At 43.2% G+C, this 6698-nt stretch overlaps 1 non-coding gene across 1 annotated transcript; it reads left to right on the top strand.

The window, feature by feature from the left end:
• The first annotated feature begins 4900 nt into the window (after positions 1 to 4900).
• On the top strand, positions 4901 to 4972 carry TRNAC-GCA. The gene has a single exon. It is a non-coding gene; the product is annotated as a tRNA-Cys (tRNA).
• The last annotated feature ends 1726 nt before the right edge of the window (positions 4973 to 6698 follow it).

The following is a 6698-nucleotide window of genomic DNA, read 5'->3' as shown; positions in this document are numbered from 1 at the left end:
TATATGGGGCCAGCGCCCTATTCACTGAGCCACAGGCACTGCCCCTTGAAAAACTTTTTTAATCCCAGGAAATTACACTACCATCCAACCAGATGGTTGAACAAATAAACAAACAAACAAAACTCCCATATTCTTTTTATTATTATTATTATTATTTATTTATTTATTTTTTTGAGACAGAGCCTCAAACTGTCCCCCTAGGCAGAGTGCTGTGGCATCCCAGCTCACAGCAACCTCCAACTCCTGGGCTCAAGCAAATCTCATGCCTCTACCTCCCAAGCAGCTGGGACCACAGGTGCTCGCCACAATGCCTGGCTATTTCTTGGTTGCAGCCATCATTGTTCTTTGGCAGGCCCGGGCTGGATTCGAACCCGCCACCTTAGGTGTACGTGGCTGGTGCCTTAGCCCCTTGAGCCACAGGCACCAAGCCCCATATCTTTCTTGATTCTTCTATTTCTCTCATCTTCCCCAAGCCATCAACCTACAGCAAGTGCTGTGACTCCCCTGCCATGGTCAATCTGGATGCTGGCTCCACTCTGCCTACTTGTGGTAGACTAAATGATGGCCCCTCCAAATAAGCCCACATCCCAATCCCCTCATGAATCCACTTGTAAACATGTTACCTTATATAGTAAAAGGGACTTTGCAGATGTGATTAAGTTAAAGATCTTGAGATGGGGAGATTATTTTAGATTATCCAGGTGAACTCAGTGTAATCCTACAGGTGTTACCTTAGGCACAGTGATCAGAGTCAGAGAGAGCGAATATGCAAGGATGGAAGCTGGAGTTAGAGGGAGAAGGGTGACGTGGTGCTGGCTTTGAAGATTGGGGAAGGGGCTATGAGCCAAGGAATGCAGCAACCTCTAGAAGCTGGAAAAGTCAAGGAAACTGATTCATCCCTAAAGCCTTTAGAAGGAATGCAAGCATAGTTATGCTTTGAGCTCAGTGAAAGCAATTATTGGAATTTTGACTTCTAGAACTAAAAGATAATAAATTTGTGCTGTTTTAAACAAATAAATTGTGGTAATTTATTACATCGGCAAGAGGAAACATTAGTATAACACTGTAGTCTAAGTCATTGCCATCATTCCTGACCTGTATTATTGTAACTGACTCTTAATCGATGTCTTTGTCTTTCCTTTCTTTCTTTTTTTTTAAATTTTTAAATTTTTATTTTTTTAATATTTTTATTTCATTGTATTTTTTATTGTTTCAGGTTAACTGAAGGTACAATGAGTTAGGTTACATTGTTTGCATTTGTTAAGTAAAGCCCCTCTTATAATTTTGTCCTGTCCCCAAGATGTGTGCCATATACCCTAACTTTGTGCCCATTAAGGTGGAGCACACCCATCCCCCACCCATCTCCTTGAATTGATTTGACTTTTCCTTTTTTGTGGGCGTGTATTAGACTATCTACTGGCTTCATATTAGAACTGAGTATGTGGGATTTTTCCTTTCTTTTTTTTTTTTTTCAAAAGTGATAGAAGCACTTAACATGAGATCTACCCTATTAACGGGTTTGCAAGTGTATCCTACACTATTGTGAATTAGAGGCACAATGTTGCATGGCAGATCTCTAGAATTTATCCATCTTGCATAACTGAAATTTTGGACCCATTGACCGGCAATTCCCCCTAGTCCCTGGCACCACCATTCTACTGTTTGCTTCTGTGAGTTTGACTGTGTTAGCTATCTCATATCAATGGAATCATGAAGTATTTGGCTCATGTGACTAGCTTATTTCCCTTATCATAATGTCCTTGTTGTGGCTCAGAAACTGATAGTCCCCAAATATGACTTTTTTTTGGTAGAGACAGAGTCTCACTTTATCTCCCTCAGTAGAGTGCCGTGGCGTCATACAGCTCACAGCAACCTCCAATTCCTGGGCTTAGGCGAATCTCTTGCCTCAGCCTCCCAAGTACCTGGGAGCACAGGCGCCCACCACAACGCCGGCTATATTTTTGTTGCAGTTTGGCTGGGGCGAGGTTTGAACCTGCCACCCTTGATATGTGGGGCCTGCGCCCTACCCACTGAGCCACAGGCGCTGCCCCAAATATGACTTTTTTTTTTTTTTTTTTGAGACAGAGCCTCAAGCTATCCCCCTGGGTAGAGTGCTATGGCATCACAGCTCACAGCAACCTCCAACTCCTGGGCTCAAGTAAGTCTCATGCCTCCACCTCCCAAGTAGCTGGGACCACAGGCGCCCACCACAACGCCTGGCTATTTTTTGGTTGCAGCCATCATTGTTGTTTGGCAGGCCCAGGCTGGATTCGAACCCACCACTTTGGGTGTACATGGCTGGTGCCTTAGCCACTTGAGCCATAGGTGCCGAGCCCAAATATGACATTTTGAAATGCTGAACTAAAGAAGTCTCTAAGTCCTCTGACCTCCTCCCCCACTTCTCTTCCAAACAGGATTCTCTGAAATTCCCTTATTGCCTAAAGTCCAGATCTACCAAAGAAGAAAACAGTTACCTCCTCCCACCCCTTCCCTGAGTTTTTACTAACCGAATCCATTTTGCAGGAAAACTATAGTCTATTATCAAACCTGGACAGACTTCTGTCACAAGCCATTGTCTACTCTGTGCACCCAACAGACATTGCCCCAGAACATTGTATGTTCTTCAAGCCCATTCAGTTCTCCCTATTAATTATTTATTGCCTCTCAACAGAGTTCTCTCCTTTTCCTTTACCATAACCTATTTTGTCAAGATCCAAGTCCCTATTCTTTCTGTAATTTTAAGACAGCATACAAGCTTCTGCATCCCCTGGGGGACTGAATATTTTGAAGGCTCTGTATCTACATGTTAAATAAACGTGTATGCTTTTTCTCCAATTAATTTACCTTTTGCAAGTTTCAACAAAATTTCAGAGGGGGCTTCGTGCCTGTAGTACAGTGGTTACGGTGCTGGCCACATACACTAAGGCTGGCAGGTTGGAATCCAGTCCAGGGCCAGCTAAACGACAATGACAACTGCAACCAAAAAAATAGCCAGGTGTTGTGGCAGGCGCCTGTAGTCTCAGCTACTTGGGAGGCTGAGGCAAGAGAATCGCTTAAGCCCAAGAATTTGAGGTTGCTGTGAGCTGTGATGCTACACTCAACTTAGGGCAACATAGTGACGCTGTCTCAAAAAAAAAAAAAAAACTTCAGAGGGGACAAGAGGACTCCTTAGCCCTTATATCTTCAAGTTTCATCCATGATGTTACATATTGGAAGATTTTTTTTCTTTCTTAAGGCTGAATAATATTCCGTTGTGTGTATTCTCTGGGTTGACTCCTGACTCCTTTTTTTTTTCTTTTAGAGACAAAGTCTCACTGGGGCATCCTCCATAGAGTGCTGTGGCATCACACAGCTCACAGCAACCTCCAGCTTTTGGGCTCAAGCAATTCTCTTGCCTCAGCCTCCCAAGTAGCTGGGACTAGAGACACCTGCCGCAGTGCCTGGCTATTTTTTGGTTGCAGCCTTCACTGTTGTTTGTCGAACAGTGTTCGACTGTTGAACCAGCTGGGCTGGTTTCGAACCCATCACTAGGTGTATGTGACTGGTGCCTTAGCCGCTTGAGCCTGACTCCTGACTTCTTTTTTTTGCAGTTTTTGGCTGGGGTTGGGTTTGAACCCACCACCTTTGGCATATGGAGCCAGTGCCTTACTCCTTTGACCCACAAGCACTACTCTGACTCCTGACTTCTTATTAACTTCCTTCAAAAGAGTCTGGGTGGTGATTTCAAATTCTCCTGCTCAAAACTGTCCATTAACTTTTCATCTACTTGGTAGAAAATTCCAACTCCTTACCTCAGCCTGCATGGCCCTCCATAGCCCTGGCTATTTCTCTCGGTCTCTTGAATTACTCTCCCTTTGGCCCACCTTCCTCCAGCTACTGTGACCTTACGGTCTGTGTAGTAGCCATTTCCTTTATTTGGAATGTCTTGTAATTGTAAAATCACCTACCCAAAAAGGCCTTCCATGTTCATCTGACTTGAAATAAACCTGTAATACCTCCTTAACACATCATTTTCTTGGTTTTATGATTTCCCTTATCACTGCTGGGCATTTCCTTATTTATTTATTTGTGCATTTGTTTCTAGTCTGTTCTCAGTAGGTGGTAAACTCAGTAAAAATGAGAACCTCTGTGTCTTTCTGTTGTTCACTGTATGTCCTGCACCTAGAGAGGGACACACAGTACCTGCTACATACAGAGGTTGACCACTTGAGTTATAGCCAGGAAGGTCTTTCAGTGGAGGTGCGTTTTTAGCTGTGTGTTTTTTGTTTTTTTAATGAAACTTTAATCCCAAGCACATGTCTATGTTTTCTTGGTAACTCAACAGTATCTATCAAAGCACAAATGTATGTAATATATATATTTTTGCAAGTTGTGAAATGCAGTTTATTTAGGAAGATAGGTTTACAGAGCAAGAGCAAGATCCAGGTTTACAGAACAAGCTACACTGGCCACAGACCAAAAAACGGCCCCTTAAATGTTGTTTGGACGTAGCAACTTAAAACTTGGATACTTATTCAAGATGCATAATTACATAATACAGAAATAACAATATATAATTACATAATACAGAAGTGATACATTGTTGCAATTTTTTCCCCTTTTTGAGCAACTAGGGAAATACTTTTCCCTATCTAGTTTTATAAGAATTTTATTTTCTGATTCCTTAGGGAAGAAAGATGAGGGGATTGTGGATAAAGAATTGGATCTTAGAAAGGGCAGATTAGTACATAAGTTAACATGCTTTCAAACTGCCAGCGGGTGTTGGTCTCAGATCGCTGTTTTAATTTGTCCCTCCTCACAGTGTTATCTAACAAAAAGACACTAATTTTGAACAAATGATAGTGAACATAAATATTTTGGAATCAATGTCAAAGACATTTACCAAGCTATGACCAGTAGAGGGGGTATAGCTCAGTGGTAGAGCATTTGACTGCAGATCAAGAGGTCCCCGGTTCAAATCCGGGTGCCCCCTTGGTGTTCTTTAGTTTTTCACAGCAACCCAAGAAAACCCGAGTTCTGAATCCAAAACTCACTGTTACGTGTCCTTACGTGTCCTTACCTACTCGAGAGGTAGAGCGCAGCAGCCAGCTTGCTATAAAATGGGTCTGAGCCGCAAACCTCAAGTGCTGAAAAGCTCGGCTGTACTTTCAGTTGGTGAGGTGGAGGCTCCCAGAGTGCTCCCCACTCAATCGTGTAAAGTAAATTATAATTTCCTTGGGGGTAAAAATGGCCTGACAAGGGTGGGGGCTGTAGTTCAGTACCCAGCCTGGGAAGTCTAGGAGAACAAAATCAAATTCAAAAGGTTTACATTCGAAGTTTAACAAGACCTGGCATAGACGTAAGATAGAAACTTTCTTTACATTGGCTCAAAGGCAGGGCTTTGTTCTGATAAGTTGCAGATAGCGAGTGCGAGGCCTGGTATCCAGGAAAGGAGAGAAAAACTGGTTATTTCTCCCTCCCCTGTCCAGCCTGCGGTAATGGGCACTGGGAGAAAGAATGCTCTTGAATATTCCCCTAGGGCCGGAGGGATGACACAACCAGATTCCGGGTTTAAAATATCGCAACTGCCCCTTGACCCAGGCAGCATGGCTCTTCCTTTCTCCTTTATTTTTCCTTTTTTTGGGCAAAATCTAGTCAAAGGGGAAGACGCCGTTGCTTCTCTTTCATACTTAATGTTTTCCTTCGGCCCAACAGTGGAACCGTCAGTCCCTCAACCAGCCAATATCTGTCTTCATCTTTACACTATGAAATTCGCTGTTACTAGTTTAGTGATTCTCAACAAGTGGTCCTCAGACCAGCAGCACCAGCAGCACCTTGGAATTTGTTAGAGACGCAAATTCTCAGTGTCCCACTCCAGGCACACAGAACTGGGGATGTTTTAACAAACCCTCAGGGTGATTCTAATACATGTTCAAGTTTGAGAACCACTTCGTTTGTTTATAACAGTTAGTATGGGGTTGTAATTTTATTTTTGCACATTAAAATGAAATGACGGGTGCGCTTCTGCCATTTTCACGTTTTTAAAGTGTGTTCAACGGTCAAGGGTGAACACACTATGTCCTTGTCACACGTAATAGAGAAAGTTGAGGTTGAAGAAGGACTCTGTGTGTGGGTTTGTTTCTTTTGACCCACTCCTTACTTCTAGAGGAAATGGAACTGGAACACCAACTTCCCCTACCTTAACTGGAAACAGAGTGGCAACTTGGGGGAGTCACCCTGTCCCTCTGAACCCTGGTGCTTTCAACTATCTGACATATCTGAGGTTAGTGGCTGTGGCCACAGAAATCCTGACATCTCTGGAGCTCGTGATGGGGACAAAATCACAGATTTTGCACCAGATTGTGCTAATATCCACCCCCTCCTCCTCCCACTGGGCATAAAGTAAAACCGAAAACTTTATACTGAGGTTGAAAAATGAGGAAAGGCTCTTCCCCTAAGCTGCCTGAGATGATCTCTGAAAAGCGTTCACTATTCATTTGATCCAGAAAACCCCACAAAGTCAGGTAAGTCAAGAGATCCAAATCTTCTGTATTCACTTTAAAAGCACATGTGAAACTGTACTGGTCATCAAAGGTATGCATATAGGAAAAGCCACCAAGTATCTTTTTTTTTCTTTTTTTGAGACAGGAGCCTCAAGCTGTCCCCCTGGGTAGAGTGCCGTGGCATCTCAGCTCACAGCAACCTCCAACTCCTGGGCT

The sequence above is a fragment of the Otolemur garnettii genome, unplaced genomic scaffold, assembly GCF_000181295.1.
Source record: "Otolemur garnettii isolate 467f Iridium unplaced genomic scaffold, OtoGar3 scaffold00018, whole genome shotgun sequence".
Taxonomy (NCBI): domain Eukaryota; kingdom Metazoa; phylum Chordata; class Mammalia; order Primates; family Galagidae; genus Otolemur; species Otolemur garnettii.
The sequence above is the reverse complement of the archived record's forward strand: the minus strand, read 5'-3'. Positions and strand labels throughout refer to the sequence as shown.